The sequence below is a fragment of the Syzygium oleosum genome, unplaced genomic scaffold (assembly GCF_021117445.2).
Source record: "Syzygium oleosum isolate NSW1041296 unplaced genomic scaffold, Sole_v2.1 Sole_v2.04, whole genome shotgun sequence".
Lineage (NCBI taxonomy): Eukaryota > Viridiplantae > Streptophyta > Magnoliopsida > Myrtales > Myrtaceae > Syzygium > Syzygium oleosum.
Genome location: NW_026607488.1, coordinates 6,067,651 through 6,086,675, shown reverse-complemented (window position 1 = coordinate 6,086,675; position 19,025 = coordinate 6,067,651). Strand labels below are relative to the sequence as shown.

Here is a 19,025-nt window from a genome sequence, read left to right as displayed (position 1 = left end):
TGTATTTATGAACGTTGTGTATCGTTCGAGAAATAACATTTATATAACACAATTTATGAAAAATCAATATTTTCATGTGCTTCTCTAAAGAAAAAAAGAGAATTGCTCTTTCATTCTTGTACCATTTCTCTAAAGGATAGTCTCATGACTACGTTTCGATCAGTAGCGAGAATTCATTATAAAGAGAGAGTAGACTCTTAAGTGTTATTAATTTCTCATTTTCGTTGATTTAACATCTCCATCTCCTTTTTAGCTCTTTAATTAGTGAAGCATTAGGCAAGAGATGCACGTTCTTGCCTACCGATGAAGCCTTCTGCCGACCGGTGAGCTCGAGCCCTTATTTGAAACTAAGTTTGCCACGTCGGGGTTTTATTTGAAATAAGGTCAACTTTGGCTCTCTCAGGAGAAAAGGACTACACTTTGTACCTTTATTTGAAATTTTTTCTAGTGACAATTATTGGGCATACCACTTGACAAAATAAAATCTAGCAATACTTTTTAGTGCATCCAGTATTTCTCTTGCGGAGATCTAAGTCAAGTCGCGACTCCTCCCGATACCCTTTGGAAATATGCTAGTCTTCTATGAAGTACTTAGCTCCTCAGCTCAACTTCAAAAGCTGTTTTGGTCATGCAGGGAGTCGTAGCTGCAATATACTTGGTCCTCTTCACTGCTTCGTCAACTTTACTAAGCCATGGAATCGTTGTAGCATCACCCACATACAATGTGATAAACTATGGTGCAACAGGAAGTGGAGTCGGTGATGATACTCAAGTACATTTTTTTCCCTTAATTGCTCTCCCTTTTCTTCTCTCCTATTGTAGAAACCCGTGTTTTCTTCTCATTATTTCTTTGTTATTTAGATTGTTTTGTTCGTGTTTATGCGATGATTTCCTTTTCCTTTTCTTTTTAGGCCTTTGTGAAAGCTTGGGAAAATACATGTGGAGACAGTGGAGAACAAGGCGCACCAACTTTAGTTGTTCCTGGTGGGAAGACGTTTAAACTTTCTCCTGTCTCTTTCAAAGGCCCGTGCAAGTCTTCAAAAATATTCGTTCAGGTAAGAGGGACAAAGATCTTGGAGGATTAATGTTTCTAGCTAATGTTTTGCGGACTGAATTCCATGTCAAAATCATTAGGAAATTGTTAGGCAAGACTCATTCGAGGCATACAGTGTCATAGTCGAAATCAGTAGCAACAATTACACGCACGAGGGTATTCGTCATTTTTTATTGTATCATGATGAATGTCAGATTATTTCTCAAACAATTCGACTACATCTATATCGTGCGATGAACCCACGCGATATGAGTTCTAACTCAGACGATAGCTTGACTGAGTACATCAAAAAGAATTTACTTTTCAACTTTTTTACGGCAAAAGAACTGCATTTCTCATCAAAAATTTTTAAAAACTAAGCTACGCATTCATCCAACAATATGAACCTTTACATTTCTCAGTTTAAGTAATTAATTATTAATAAAAAATTTCTCATTATCACCGCGTCCTTGCTCCAACGCATAGCATAATGTACATAATTCTCTTTTCTTGGAAAACAGATTGATGGGAGTTTAATTGCTCCTAGTTCACCAAGTGGATGGAAAGGCTGCTCTACGGGTGGCTGGTTGGTTTTCCAAGACGTGGCCAATCTCAACGTCAAAGGATCAGGACAAGTCGACGGCCAGGGCTCACCTTGGTGGGGTGGTGCTAAGGTCAGTCAACACACATTATTGCGTATACATAAGTGTAGTGTCTATGTATATATTTGTATAAGTTCAACATTACTTTTCACCTTCAATTATTTATACAATCTAAATATAATTATGATTTCGTCTGCAGGGATCGACAGGTTGCGAGAATAGACCAACTGTAAGAAGCCACAGGCTAATGTCTCGAACCGATTCTAGATTTTTTTTAGCCGATATAGTGGTGGATATGGGAGCATGACAAATTAAATGATATTCTATACCTCCATGAATTTAGGAACTTTTTCTTGCATTGTGTTATTTGGTCTACTTTTCCAATTCCTTTTGTGGATGACAATAACAAGAAAACTGTGTCCGCAGGCTTTGTCCTTTTTCCATTGCATCAATCTGGTGCTAAGTGGACTGCACCACATTAATAGTCCAAGGAACCACATCTCCATCAGTGGTTGTGATGGCGGTACCATCTCCAATCTCCGAATAACTGCACCTAGTACTAGCCATAACACAGATGGACTGGACATTTCTCACACCAACCACCTTAATATCCATGACCTTAATATTCAAACAGGTAAATAAGATCTAATTATATTGCAGTAAAGTTTCTTCGTACATGGTGATGATTTGTCGCACAATGCTATGCAATATAGGGGATGACTGCATCGCTATAAATGGTGAATCCAGCTATATCACTATCACCGACGTTTCATGCGGACCTGGCCATGGTATAAGGTCAGCTGTCGTGTTGTCATTATGGTCGAGATATGCCAAATTTGATCCGAAAGGATATATACATTTGAAATCTGATGGATTGGGTCTCTATGCATGTATAGCATTGGAAGCTTAGGTGCACAAGGAAGCCGCGACACAGTTGAAGAGGTACAAGTGCGGCATTGCACCTTCACTGGATCGATGAATGGAGCGAGGATCAAGACTTGGCAGGTGATCATGGGCTCTATGGCTTAAAAAAGAATGATGATAGATCTCAATAAAGAACAAAAAAGATTACATAGATCTCTTACTCTTTTCTTCCCCCCCCCCCCCCTAACCAATCTCCTCCTCTTTATATACATGCAGGGAGGTTCGGGATATGCCAAGAATATTGTTTTCGATCATATCACGCTCAATGCGGTGGAGAATCCAATCATCATCGACCAATTTTATCCTGCCGTAGTAGCTCAAGAGAATGCGGTAATCTCAAAAAGAAATTACGAACACATTTGTGTAACATTGCAAGCTGAACAACTAACAATGTACAACGCTTTTTGTCGAGCATTATTTACCTGGGGGAGGAGCGCCTCTCAAGTAAAAGCTTCCACGGCCTGTTGACCGTACACACGAGATTTTTGTTTATGTATCAGTATCATTAGGGTTAAGGTTCCTCTATTTGGTCTCTGATATGAGATGTTGAGACGATCTATGCATGTCGATGCAGGCATCGAGTGTGGTGGTGAGCAACGTGAATTTCACCAACTTTCGAGGGACTAGTGCCTCGGATCAAGCCATCACACTCAGCTGTTCCAGTGGAGGTTGCTCGAATATTATATTGGACAACATCGAGATAAAATCATCGACGCCTGGGAAAACGGTCACTGCCTCGTGTAAGAATGCCCATGGATCAGCTACTTCAACCACACCTCCTGTTCCTTGCTTACTTAGGTAGTTGCCAAGCACATAAGCAAGCTGCGGTTTACACATGTAGACATACGACTTCATCAATTTATGATAATTCCGCAGATGTCTCCCATTTCTCTCATGCAATTATTCGTATTGACATATGTGAGAATTTGAAATTCAGCTGATATGAGATGATGATATGTATTCTCATGTCATTTTTAATAAAAAGGAAGGCTTTCATCAATAAATCAAATTGACGGATATGCGTCAAAAGTACTCGTGACTATTTGCACGTATAATGCGAAGTCATGATATGATATGGGGTGTGCCCATAGAAAAGAGTCACATGATCAATATCATTTCTACACCATTCAATTTGAAACGTATTATGTATCAACTTTGATGAAATTTTCGTGGTAAGCTGACTTAATTCGTCGAATTCGATATTTTCGTAGCAAAGGAATGAAATGTATGTCTTCTAGTTTTCCTCTTTCTTTTTGGACCATCCCTCATCAGCAGTGTAAAGTTGGTAGCTTTTGCTACTAATTTTCAATTTATCACGACAAATTCGCTTATGTCCCTAAAATGGTAGAGATCGAAATGATGGACTTAATCGGCTAAGCGACGAAAGCGTGAAAAATTACCGCTCTCAATTCACAAATCATTTGACCAAAAAAAAAATCACAAATCAAAATTTCTGCGGGCCATAAACGAAGGTAATCTCAAAGTGCTCTCGGGATAGTGGAAACTGGAAATTAATCTTATTTAATATACAAAGTATACAAAACAGAAATCTGGAAAGGCATTCAAACTAAGTTGAATTGCATTGTCATACCATTGACTAAAATGGGAGCATATCGATACAAAGTTGTTAAATAGTGCATGACGTCGTCGTCGCATGTTTATTTTGTCTCATAGCGCCGTCCATTGTATGCCCTAGTGTCGTGACCTACCCGAACCGATCGGATTTAGGCCAAGAGGTATTTGTCAAGGACCGAGGCACTCCCGAGCCTCATACCCCACGCGACGAGAATTGTCTAATTTACACATTCAATTGGAGTCGCCACTAGCCATGATTAGAGGTCGGCTTGAAACCCTAATCGAGACGCGGGAGTGTCGTCTCGATACGTGCGAAAATCGGAGATTCCAAAATTCGAGGACTTGATTACACTAGCGATCTACTAGTGCCCTTTCGGTACCTAAACTTGATCACTCACAAACTAACGTACCGGACAGTCTATTGAAAAAGTTAAGATTCCACCTAATCGTTATAAAAATAGAAAATAACAATCAATGTATTAAAAGTGCGCAACCAGATAATAATGAAGAAAATAAACAACCAGCGACCTAGCATCGTCTCTAAAAAGAAAATGCAATCAAAAGCTCTAAGGTAAAGGGTTAATACCACGAAAAACCCTAAATTGGTACACTTGTGACAATTTTACCCCAAACTATTTTTTTGACCATAAAAAACTCTAAACTGGTACACTTGTGACAAATCTACCCTGAACTATTTTTTTTACTACCAAAAACCCCAAACTGGTATACATGTGACAATTTTACCCCGAACTAATTTTTTAATATTATTTTTTATTTTTCGAATTTATTTATTTATTTTTATATTTTTTCTTTACTTTATTGTTTCCTTTCTCCTCAACCTCTGGCCGGTCGCCGGACCGGCGATCGGCCAGAGGCGGAAGCCGGCGAGGTCGGCCCTGCCGGCCACTGGCGAGGCTCGACCTCGCCGGCGTTGGGCGAGGTCGGACTCACCCTGCAACGGCGAGGTCGAGCCTCGCCGGATCTGGTGAGGGCCCGGCCCCGCCGACCGCTGGCGAGGCATGACCTCGCCGGCGTTGGGCGAGGTCGGCCTCGTCTTGCAACGGCGAGTCGGCCTCGCCCAACGCCGGCGAGGTCGAGCCTCGCCCGGCCCGGCGGGCCGGCCCTCGCCGGCGTTGGGCAAGGTCGGCCTCGCCTTGCAGCGGCGGGCCGAGCCCTCACCGGATCCGGCGAGACTCGACCTCGCCGTTGCGAGGCAAGGCCGACCTCGACCAACGCCGGCGGTGCACCTCGCCGTTGCGGGGCGAGGCCGACCTCGCCCAACGCCGGCGGTGACCTCGCCACACGGCGGGGTCGAGCCTCGCCGGATCTGCGAGGGCTCGGTCCGCTTGCCGGCTGGCGAGGCTCGACCTCGTCGGCTTTGGGCGAGGCCGACCTCGCCCGGCGCCCGGCGAGGTCGTGCCTCGCCCGAGGCCGGCGGGCGGGCCCCGCCCGATCCGGCGAGGCTCAACCTCGCCATTGCAAGGCAAGGCCGACCTCGCCCAACGCCGGCGAGGTCAAGCCTCGCCAGTGGCCGGCGGGGCCGACCTCGCCGGCTTCCGCCTCTGGCCGATCGCCGGTCCGGCGACTGGCCAGAGGTTGAAGAGAAAGGAAAAAAGAAAAAATAAAAAAATTTAATAAAAAAATTCGAAAAATAAAAAATAATATTAAAAAATTAGTTCGGGGTAAAATTGTCACATGTATACCAGTTTAGGGTTTTTGGTTGTCAAAAAAATAGTTCAGAGTAAATTTGTCACAAGTGTACCAGTTTGGAGTTTTTTATGGTCAAAAAAATAGTTTGGGGTAAAATTGTCACAAATGTACCAGTTTAGGGTTTTTCTTGGTATTAACCCTAAGGTAAAGCCCTAATGGCTTATCCGATTTTTGAGAATTTTTTAGAGGGTTTTTCTCATTTTTCATTTTTTTTGAGTTTTTAACCTAAAATCTAGTGAAATTAAGCCCAAAACTGATTTCTGAACATCTCCTAATTTTCTGATTTTTTTTGGAATTTTTCGAATTTTTTCCGAATTTTTTAATGTTTTTGAATTTTTTGAATTTTTTAATGTTTTTTTTAGATTTTTTTAGATTTTTGGGTTTTTAAAACATTTTCGAATTTTTTTGGAATTTTTAATATTTTTTAATATTTTTAATATTTTTTAATGTTTAAATATTTTTAATAATATAATAATTCCGGACCGGATCCCCTGACCCGATCCGCCCAACACATGACCCGGGACCCCCCACTCCCTTTCTATTTTTTATTCCTTTCTTTTGATTTTCTTTTTCTCTCTATTTTTTATTACTTTTTCCTCCCCTGCGTGCTTTTTCCATGCACGTCCTTCTTCCTCATGGAGTCACCGAGAGCTCACTGAGACCACGCCGAGGGCTCTTCACCTTCATGCCTCGCCGGAGCGAACCTTCCACGGCCCTCAACGTTTGCCGTCGACGCCGACGGCCGTCATCGGCTCATTCCCATCGACCACCACACTCCCGTAGCCAAGTACTCCGGCTATCGCCGTGATAACCTCGGCGACGTTAAAACATTGAAACATTTCGAGACGGTAACCGATTCACCATATAAATGTATATACGCATATGAAAACGGCGGGACATGAGAGTAACTGAGGGGGCTCAAACCGCGGGCTTCTTTGGCATAGGGAATGGGTTTTCCGGCAAAAGCGTGTTCGTCCATGGCCGACTCGGGAAGACGATTTTCAGGCCACAAAATCACACGAAATTATGGAGTCAGTCACCAAAACATCAAACTTAAAAACGAATAAGACGTAGACCGAAGATTTTATAAACTGATTTCATGTTTATTTTCGGTTTGGCCTTTACTCGGACACCTTACCCAACAGAAGGTGGACAAGCTCAAACAAAGGTTTAAGGTTGAGATTTAGTATGGCTTTTGACTCGGACGTGATACATAAAACTCTAAATAGCCATGTTTCAATGTCTCACTCAAAAACTCCAAGATCGACTTTGGTGCTCTGGGCATGTGATATTTTGTTCAGACATTTCAGCGAACAGTCGGCGTGCGTCAAAAAGTATGCATTCCAGAGACACTTTTAAAGCAATTCTCAGTCCAAACACAATGTCTTGGCCCTTAAACTCTCCCAAATCATCATAGCCTTGTTTCGGTTTCGCCCGACTTGCTCTAAAAATCACTAGTTGGTTTAACGTTCTCGAGTTAAAAAAACAGGACGAAACAGAGCCTGAAATGGAGGAGTTACCTGGTTCGGGAAGGGCGGACAGTCGGCGAAGACAACGAAGGATGAGGCTAAGCTCGTCTTCATCCTGTCCGAGCGTGAGGGGAAGGAGCACCTGAAGGGCCGGACTGAATGGCCAGAAGAAAGACCAGAGTGGGCCGGCCCTCGGAAGCGTTGAATAATGTTTTTTTTTTAAATTAATTAATAATTTTTTTAATTTAATTTTTTTTTGAAAATAAATAAGGAAAATATACTCTAATAGGCCTTATTAATGCAAATGCACATAATGTCTATATGCCATGAAAATATTTTTGATTTAGGGATTAAAAATTAATCCCTCAATTTTCTATGTAATTAGACCTTAAACGACATAGATAAAATTTAGGTGTCAACACCTAGGAATGCATAAGGATCCTGTCTATAACGTGTTGTACTCCGGTGCTCAGGGAGGCTACCTGTGGAGCTCCGGCCATACGTCTTCAAGTCATTAGATAACTCAAGAGTCACGTATATGTCAAATTTTGATACATTTTGATTGGAGCTTATATATAATTTAGCTTTTCCTCTCTTTTTCTTTGTGTTCAATAAAGATTGCATAGATAAAAATAAAAATAAAAAAAGAAACCGTGCAAGTAAGTCGCCAGAAGTGGCATGATCCGACGACTGTCAGGCGATCAAAATCAGGTTTGGTCACTAGAATCATGTCGTATGGCGACCATCTGGCAACTTAAGGAGATTTTTGAGCTGTACAAATGAACTTCTCTTTCTTTTTGGTGTATCAATGGATTGATGGAACTTTGGTTGCTACAAGCTCATTAGGTTAAATGGCAGATCTGCTATGCAAGCTGGTTGGCTTTTCTTAATATAAGCTCATCCGTAGAGGCTCAGGAGGATACGACGGCCAAGGTTCACTTCGGTGGAGTGAAGCTAAGGTTACCCTTTTCTGTTTTTTGCAAAATATAAATCAATAAGAAAAATATTAATTCGCTTAAATCATACACTAATAAAACTTTTCATCTCATATATTTGCGAAATTTCCATTCCTTGAGAAACTAATTGTAAAATACAAGCTTCGTCAGGTTTCTATCGACTAACGGTAACAAACTCTTCAACCAACTATTTACTCAGTCTACATTCTCTTCATAGCCAAATTCATTGTCTTTCTTTGAATTCGATAATTTCATTGCAAAGGAATGAAATGTATTAATCATCATAAGTGTTAGTAATTAAACCTAATTTATGAATGATCTACAGGCATCCATAAATGTTCAATCCCCTACATGCATCTAGAATGTTCATGTATGTTTGGATTCATGTTTCTATGTCTAGTTCAATGTTTAGTAAATTTAAGGAATGTATCTCCTTGAAATGCTTGATACAATTGTGAGTTATTTAAGAGTAGGAGTCATGTAATCTGTTCTTGTCTTTTTTGTTGGCCTAGAAGGTCCTTTGTCTTAGTGTGCAAGATGGTGAGTGTTTTATTTTTTTATTGGGGGGGTTTTCCTGTTGGTCTTTTATGCATCTTTTGACTAATTTCCACTTCTAAATCTTCGAAGGGCTCGATTTCATTTTCTCACTTAGTCTTTGTTGTTCTATTGGTATTCAATTGTCACTTGCTATGTCTTTCGTATTTGTCTTATGTGTTTATTTCATACACAACATGAGAAAATTCATGATACTTGAAAATTCTTATTTTTATGAAGGTTGCATATATTCGAAAAATAACGTATATCTAATGCAGTTTACGAAAAACCAATCTTTTCACATGCTTCCATAAATAAAGAAAGAGAATTTTTCTTGAAAGGATAGTCCCTATGACTGCGGTTTGATCAATAGACAAAATTCATTTAAAAAAGATAGCAGACTCTAAAGTGTTGTTAATCCCACATCCTTGTTGATTTTTCCATCTCCATCTCCTTTTTATTAGCTTTTTAATTAGTGAAGCATTGAGAATGAGATTCACGTTCTCGCCTTCTGATGAAAATTTTTGCCAGCCGGTGAGCTCGAGCCCCTATTTGAGACTAAGTTGGCTACGTTGGGGTTTTGTTTGAAATAAGGTGAACTTTGGCTCTTTCTAGAGAACATGACTACACTTGAGACCCTTATTTAAAATTTTCCCCAATGACAATTATTGGCCATGCCTCATAATAATAATAAGAATCTAGCGACACTTTGTAGCACATATAGTATTTCCCTTGCCGATATCTAAGCCAAGTCGCGACTCCTCCCAATGCCCTTCGAAAAATGCCAGTTCTCTATGAAATGGTCAGCTCCTCGGCTCAACTTCAAAATCTGTTTTGGTCTTGCAGGGATTTGTAGCTGCAGTATACTTGGTTCTCTTCGCTGCTTCGTCAACTTTACTAAGCCATGGAATCGTTGCAGCACCATCCTCATACAATGTGATAAACTATGGTGCAATTGGAAATGGAGTCAATGATGACACTCAAGTACATTTTTTGTTTCTTAATTTCTTCCCTTTTTCTTCCTTCTATTGAAAAAACGCATGTTTTCTTCTCATTATTTCTTTGTTATTTAGATTGATTTGGTCGTGTTTATGCGATGATTTCCTTTTCCTTTTCTTTTTAGGCCTTTGTGAAAGCTTGGGGAAATACATGTGGAGACAGTGGAGCACAAGGCGCACCAACTTTAGTTGTTCCTGGTGGGAAGAAGTTTAAACTTTCTCCTGTCTTTTTCAAAGGCCCGTGCAAGTCTTCAAAAATATTCGTTCAGATAAGAGGGACAAAGATCTTGGAGGATTAGGTTTTTTTTGCCAATGATTTGTGGACTGAATTACATGTCAAAATCATTAGGAAATTGTGAGACAAAACTCATTCAAGGCCGACAATGTCATAGTCGAAATCAATAGCAACAATTAGAGGCACGAGACTCTCCATCATTTTTTTTTGTTCCGTGATGTATGTCAGATTGTTTCTCAAACTTTTCGACTATATCTACGTCGTGCGATGAATCCACGCAATACGAGTTTCGACTCAAAGAGATAACTTGATTGAGTATATCGAAAAGAACTACTTTACAACTTTTTTAGGGCAAAACAACCTCATTTCTCATCATAAATTTTTAAACCATGTATTTATTTAACTATTTGAATCTTTACATTTATAAGTTTGAAGTTATCAATTATTAGTAAATCTTTTTCCATTACCAGATCGTCCTCGCTCCAAAACATAGCATAAAGTACAGTACACGATTCTCTTATTTTGGAGAACAGATTGATGGGACTTCAATTGCTCCTAGTTCACTAAGGGTGCGTTAGGCAATCATTTTATTCCCGAAAATAATTTTTATTCAAAAATGATTCTTTTTTATTCCGTCCCTGGGAACAATTTCTAAACATTTGAAGGTGTTTGGTAACTGCCCAAAATTTCTATTCTTGGAATAGAAAAAGAACATAAATACATTTGGTAACTGCACAAAATTTCTTTTTATTAATAATATTTTGAATCTTTTTATTTTTCTTTATTTTTGTCTTCTTCTTCCCCTTCCTTGGCTATGGCCAGGTCGCCGGCGACCGCCCACAAGTCAGGGCCGCGACGCCCTCACCTCTTGGGCGGGGGCCGCCCTTGCCAGATCCAATAAGGGCGGCTCGCGGCAACGAGGGTCACCCACGCCGGATCTGGCAAGGGTGGCCCTCGCCGGCCACAGGCCAGGAAAAAGAAGAAGAAAAAGGAAAAAAAATTTCATTTTCATTTATGATTCTTATTCCCAAAATCAAGAAATAACTTTTTTTTGCTTCTTGATTATGGGAACAAATTTTTGCAAATATGTGCCCGGGAACAAAAAATTTACCAAACAAATTTATGTTTGAAAACTGATTCTGGAAACAAAAGAATAGAAATAGTTACTGTTTGGCCGGTTGCCAAACGCATCCTAAGTGGATGGAAAGGCTGCTTTGTGGATAGCTGGTTGGTTTTCCAAGACGTGGCCAATCTCAAATGTCATAGGATCAGGGCAAATCGATGGTCGGGTCGAGCCAAGGTCAGTCAACATGCATCATCATGTATCCACAAGTGTAATTTCAATATGGGATAATGATACAAACAGTTCCTGAACTTTAGCTCAATGTGTAATTTGATCCCTGAACTTTTAATTTGTTCAATGTAGTTCCTAAACTTTAGCTTAATGTTCAATGTGGTCCCTGAACTTTTAATTTGTTTAATGTAGTCCCTAAACTTTTGGTACATGTTTAATATAGTCCCTGAACTATATAAAAATGTACAATATAGTCTTTGAACTTGAATTAATGGAAGGACTGCATTGAATATTTTTATAAAGTTCAGGGATTATATTAAACATGTACCAAAAGTTCGTGGACCACATAAAATAAATTGAAAGTTCAGGGACCACATTGAATATTTGATTAAAGTTCATGGACTACATTGAACAAATTAAAAGTTCAGGGACCAAATTGCACATTGAGTCAAAGTTCAGGACTATTTGTATCATTTTTCCTTTCAATATATATGTGTGTAAGTTCAACGCTACTTTTCTTTGTCAAATATTTATGCAATTTAAATAGAATTATGATTTTTATTTGTAGGGATTGATGGGCTGCGAGAATAGACCAACTGTAAGAAGCCGTTGTCCAACGCCTCGAACCGATTCGAGATTTTTCTATTAGTCAATATAGTGATGGATATGAGAGCATGATAATTTATATGATGTTCTATATCTCCATAAATCTTGGAACTTTTGCTTGCATTGTGTTATTCGGTCTACTTTTCCAATTCTTTGTGGACGACAATAACAAGAAAACTGTGTTCGCAGGCCTTGGCCTTTTTTCATTGCATCAATCTGGTGCAAAGTGGACTGCAACACGTTAACAGTCCATGGAGCCACATCTCCATCAGTGGTTGTGATGGTGGTACCATCTCCAATCTCCGAATAACTGCACCTGGAACTAGCCCTAACACAGATGGACTTGACATTTCTCACACCAACCACCTTAACATCCACGACCTTAATATTCAAACAGGTAAATAATCTCTACTTATATTGCAGTAAAGTTTCTTCGTACATGGTAATGATGTGTTGCACAATGCAATGCAATATAGGGGACGATTGCATCACTATCAATGGCAACTCCAGCTATATTACTATCACCGGAGATTCGTGCGGACCTGGCCATGGTATAAGGTCAGATGTCGTGTTGTCAGTATGGTCGAGATGTGCCTAATTTGATCCGAACTAATAATTAGGATATATACATTAGAAATCTGATGGTTTGTGTCTCTATGCTTGCATAGCGTCGGAAGCTTAGGTGCACATGGAAGCCGCGACACTGTCTAAGAGGTACAAGTGCGCAATTGCACCTTCATTGGATCTACGAATGGAGCGAGGATCGAGACTTGGCAGGTGATTGTGGGCTCTATAGCTTAAAAAGAATGATGATAGATCTCAATGAAGAACAAACACGATTACATAGATCTCTTACTATTTTCCTTTTCCTCCCACTAACCTATCTCCTGTTGTTTAATACATACAGATTGGTTCAGGATACGCCAAGAGTATTGTTTTCGATCAAATCACGCTCAACGAGGTGAAGAATCCAATCATCATCGACCAATTTTATACCAACGTAGTAGTGCAAGAGGATGCGGTAATCTCCCAAAGAAATTACGAACACATTTGTGTAACATTGCCATCTAAAGAATTAACAATGTACAATGTTTTCTGTTGAGCATTATCTACTGAGGCAGGAGCGCCTCTCAAGTATAAGCTTACACAACGTGTTGAACATACACGCGAGATTTTTGTTTATGTAGCAGTAATATTAGGGTTAAGGTTCCTACATTAGTTTTCTGACATGAGATGTTGAGGTGATGTACTCATGTCGATGCAGGCATCGGGCGTGGTGGTGAGCAACGTGACATACTCCGGCTTTCAAGGGACCAGCGCTTCAGCTCAAGCCATCACGCTCAGTTGTTCCAGTGTAGGTTGCTCGAATATCATATTGGACAACATTAAGATAACATCATCGACGCCTGGAAGAACGGTCACTGCCTCGTGCAAGAATGCCCATGGATCAGCTACTCTGACCACGCCTCCCGTGCCTCGCTTGCTTAGGTAGTTGCTAAGCACATGAGCAAGCTGCGGTTTAAAGGAAGGCTTTTGCCAATAAATCAAATTGACGGATACGAGTCAAAAGTACTCATGACGATTTGCACGTATCATGCGAACTCATGATACGATATGCGGTGTGTGCATAAGAAAGAGTCACGTGATCGATACCTTTTTTACACCATTCAATTTGAAACGTATTATGTATAAACTTGGATCAAATTTTCGTGGTGAACTCACTTAATTCATTGAATTCAATATTTTCGTCACAAAGGAATGAAATGTGTGGCATCTAGTCTTCCCCTTTCTTTTCGAACCAACCCTCATCAGCAGTGTAAAGTTAGCAGCTTTTGCTATTAATTTTCAATTTGTCATGACAAATTCTTTTATGTCCCTAAAATGGTAGAGGACTGATAGACTAGATCGGGTAAGTGACGAAAGTTTGAAGAATTATGGGTCGCAATTCACAAATCAAAATTTCCGGGGCCATAATAGATGGTAATCTCAAAGTGCTCTTGGGATAGTAGAAACTCGAAAGTAATCTTTTTTGCGATAAAAGTATACAAAACAGAAATGTTAGAAGGTATTCAAACTAAGCTGAATTGCATTGTCACACCAGTGACTGAAATGGGAGTGTACCGATACAAGGTTGTTTTGTGGTGCAGGAAGTCATTGTGGCATGTTTCATATGTCTCGTAGCCTTGTCCATTGTATGCCCTAGGAATGCGGCAGGATCGCCTGTCTATAATGTGCTGAACTATGGTGCTCGGGGAAGCTACTTGTGGAGCTTTGGCCATACGTTTTCAAATCCTTATCTAACTCAAGAGTCTCATATGAGTCAACTTTTGATACGTTTTGATAGTGAAGCTTTTATATGGGGTTTGAGCTTTCGTGTCTTTTTCTTTGCGTTCAATAAAGATTGCAACAAATAGAAAAGGAAACCATGCAAATAAGTCGCCAGAAGTGGCACGATTCGGCGACAGATCTCAAGTTTGGTCACGAGAAGCATTTCATATGGCGACTTTCTGGCAACTCATATAGATTTTTTAGCTGAACTAATGATTTTTTGCTCTTTCTTTTTGGTGTATTAACAGATTGGTGGAGCTTTGGTTTCTCCAAGTTCATTAGAGCAATTGCAGAACTGCAAATAGCTGTTTGGCCTTTCTTAATATAACGAATCTCAACAGGAGATGCTGCAGGAGTAATCGACGGCCAAGGTTCACTTTGGTGGAGTGGAGCCAAGGTCACCCTTTTTCCGTTTATTGCAAATTATAAATCACTAACCAAAAATATCAATTGACTAAAATCATAGACTAATAAAACTTTTCATCTCATGTATATGTGAAATTTCCGTTCCTTGAGAAGCTACTCGTATTTAATTTTGCAGGCTTTATTGGGCTGCTATCGACGGTAGTAACAAACTCTTTGACTCACGATTTACTCATTTCATATTCTCATGATTGCCAAATTCATTTTTTTTTCATTGAGTAATTTCTAATGATGTGTCGATTGCGCATCATTAACAGTCTAAAAGGATCAAATTGCTAGAGACTTTTGTAGTGGTGCAACTCTCTCCAACCTCAGTATAATTGTACCTCATTCCAGCCTTAATACTAGAATCACGTTTTTGGGAGCTTATTTGCTATGAATCCTCTTTGTCATGTAATAGGACCCGTACTTAATGAAATGGAAAGTAGTTTTTTCGATCAACCAAAAAAAAAAAAATCCAGCCTTAACACGGATGGAATTGACATATCTTCTTCAAACCATGTCACAATCCATGATCTTAACATTGGAACAGGTACTCAATTGGCTAATTCCGAAACTTTCCCATCATCGTTCTCACCGGCTTTACCCAGTTTTAGTACCCGTTCTTATCGTCCTTGAGTATTCACAATTGATCACACTCTTCATGTATGCTACAATGACGCGCAGGGGATGATTGTATCGCCATAAATGGTAACGCCTACTCTATCAATATCATCAGTGATTCATGTGGTCCGGGCCATGGTATAAGGGAAGCTACAATCCTTGCTGAATCACTTATCATTGCCGATTTTACTATCAAATCTAATCCGATCCGCCTCCTGCAATGCGAGATAAAGGGCCTGTTTGGTTCAGCATTTGGAATACTCATTTGAACTCTAAAGTCTCTTGGCTAAATGTAAATGGCGTTTGGCAATATTTTTGGAGCAGTTTGGGGAAATGCAATTGCATTTCCAAAGGCTTCTAAAGTCTCTTAGCCCAAGGCAGGTCTGAAGGCACTTTAACAAGTTGCATTTTAGGAATGCAAGGTGCACTGTTCATGCCGCTTGGGGGTCGGTCGACCTCCGATGACCGCTGCCTAGGGGTCGCCCGACCTCGGCGATCGCTGCCTGGATCGCGTGACCTAGGCGCCGCCTGAGGTTGGGCGACCCCTAGGCGACGGTCGCCGGAGGTCGGCCGACCCGCAGGTGACGGTGGCCAACCCGCATGCAACGTTGGCCAGACCCACGCAACCCAGGCGATGCCTAGGTCAGGCCTCCTCGCCTGAGGTCGCACGACCCAGGCGACACCATCTTGCCTGAGGTTCTCACCTAAGGTCAAGCGACCTCAGGCAAGGCTGGCCGTTGGCAATTGGCCGGCAGCCAGATCTGGCCGGCGCCGTTTTGGCCTACTGGCAGTAGATGAGTTCTTTGTTGATTTTTTTTTAAAATATTAGCAAAAATCTTTTACAAAATTAGTTTTTACCAAACGGTATCTAAACCAAAGTTGCTTTGAAACGTGATTTTAAAATACACATTACCAAACACTACTTGCATTTCGAAAAACCATTTTAGTTCAAAAGTCTTTGCATTTTGCCAAAGACATTCCCCAAAGCCAAACCAAACAGGCCCAAAGTGTTGGAAGCTTAGGAGAACATGGAGCCCATGAAACAATTCAAGATGTACATGTGCGGAATTGTACATTTACTAGAACAACTAACGGAGCAAGGATCAAGACTTGGCAGGTAAAGAGATCATCACAATACGATAATGAATTCTTGATCTTCATTTTGAAAAGGGTTTTACCTCTGATCCTTTCCCGCCGATTTTCTCTCCCTTCCTCTGTAGGGCAGTTCCGGCTACGTCAAGAGCATCATTTTTTAGCAGATCACGCTCGTGCAAGCCGCAAACCCCATCATCATAGACCAGTTTTTACAGCGATTCACCATATCACCAAACTTTGGTAGGACATACAAGACACGCACCTTGATTATACGTTGTCTGTTTAGTGTCAAGAACTCATCACTCACGTATATGACTATCACATGTTGATGCAGTCATCAAACTTGAATCTGTTTGTGAACAATGTGACCTACAGTGGGTTTCAAGGGACTTCAGCTACACGCAGGCGATTACATTCAATTGTGCATCTTGCAATAACATCATGATGAACCACATCTCCATAACATCGTCTTCTGGAAAACCCCTCACCAGTTTCTGCAAGAATGCCCATGGATCAGCTGCCTTCACTGTACCTCCAGTGCCATGCTTACAATGATGTTAAACCAAGAGAGGCTTGATCTATTGCTGTATCCGTACCATCTCCGAGTGCGGTTCGTCTATCTTTCTTGATCTAACTGCTCTCTTGTATACAAACTTAAGTTGAGAAAATAAAGCTTGACAATTGATGAATATTTTCCTATTTTATGCTTCCAAATAAAAAGATACTATCGTTCATAGTAAAGAAAAAGACAAGATGGTCAAGGATAAAGACCACAAAAGTGAAGGACAAAAGCCACCAAAAACCCCAAACTATACCAAATGTGACACATGTAACCTAAACTATTTTTTGTGACACAAAATCCCAAACTTATACCTGTATGACAAATTTACCCTCCGTCAAAGATCCGTCAATAAGAAATATTAAAAATCTACCTACATGAACGTCAGAAAGCAAATGGTGTTGATATGACATCCATGTGGCTTAAGTGAAATAAAAACGACATTATTTTTACTGAAAAATCATCTAACGGAACTTTGACGAAGGGTAAGTATGTCATGTAGGTACAAATTTGGGATTTTTTACGTTTCAAGAAGAAGTTAGGGTAAATCTGTCACGATAGGCATAGTTTTGGGTTCTTTATGTCACAAAAAAAAGTTATGGCAAATGTTTCATATGGGTATAGTTTATGGTTTTCTGCGGCTTTTTTTCCTAAGAAGAATAATAAAAATTTTAAAAAATTAGTTATAGAAAAGATATTTTTAATGATATATATGTCTTCGACCAAAAAAATAATATATGTGAGTATGTAGGGAAATGACATAAATAGTCCCTAAATTTTAACTCAATATGCAAAGTCATCATTGAACTTTTAAATCGTTCGATGTGGTCATTGAAAATGTTCAATCTAATCTCTTAACTTTCCATAACAAGGTCAAGTTTCCAAAATTACACTACTGCTCGGGTTTTAAATATCTTTTCATTTCAATCCATTTGCTAAATCAACAAAAAAATATGACAATCTTTTTATTACTTTTTTACCTTTTTATCTTTATGAATATTACGATAGTCATGATCTCTATAATAGTAAAAGTATCGAGTTGATATTGCGGCTATTTTAATTTCTGTTGATTAAGAAAATATGAAACACAAAAACTTGAAAATTCTATCTATATAAAAAATTATGGACAAGAGTTAGATTAAATAAGTACAAGAAATCCATAGATAAATTGATATCGTTATTAAATATTCTTATGAAAACACTTTTATTGAAATTAAAAGGTACTATGAATCCGATATAACTCTAAATGAGTTATATTTTTACTATTATAAAGATCATTAGTTTAAATATACTTAAATGAAACTATAGTAAGATTTATGAAGACCAAAAAGGTTTTAAAAAATATATTTTTTTTGTTGATTTAGGAAGTCGATTGAAATGAAAAGATATTTTAAAATATGGGTAATAGGGTAATAAATAAAACTTGTGAATAGTACCAAACGACTTATTTGACTTTCTTGTTGAGGTATTAGATTGAATAACTTGAAAGTTTATAAACTAGATTGAACATTTAGGAGTAGTTCAAGGATTACATTGAACGAATTAAAAATCCGATGATGAAAGTTTAGGGACTAATTGTGTCATCTTTTCATATTTGTATAAGAGTTAATTATAAAACTAATTATTATTTTCTAAAACTTAATGGTTCATAACTTAGTAGAAAGTTTATACAAGAATAAGATAAAAACTATAGATATGATTACGATATGACACTTGCATAAAGTATCTGTTTAAAATTGAATTGGAGAACTGTACATTTTGACCAAAACATATACAAACATATGTCTATCAGGTTTTAGGAAAGAATCGGGTTCATCGACATGCTTTTCCTCATAATTACAAAATTGTGAAAATTTTGTTGAGTCAATTCATCAGTTTGACCGATGGATTAAGTTCAATCATGTACAATAAAGAGAGCTGTTTTTTTGTAGGTCGCTTATTCTTAAGCTCTTGATTGGCAAATCAACCACAGCGAGTTCCTGTCGCTCCTCAATCATCAAAAGAAAATGCACGGACCGTTGGTATTTGCACCATGTGCCGTCCTATGAAGTCATCATTAGATGAGACAAATGAATGTAGCT

The 19,025-nt window shown here is 39.3% G+C and overlaps 1 pseudogene; it reads left to right on the top strand.

The window, feature by feature from the left end:
• Positions 1 to 628: 628 nt before the first annotated feature.
• Positions 629 to 13,428, top strand: LOC115674460 (probable endopolygalacturonase D; annotated as a pseudogene).
• The last annotated feature ends 5,597 nt before the right edge of the window (positions 13,429 to 19,025 follow it).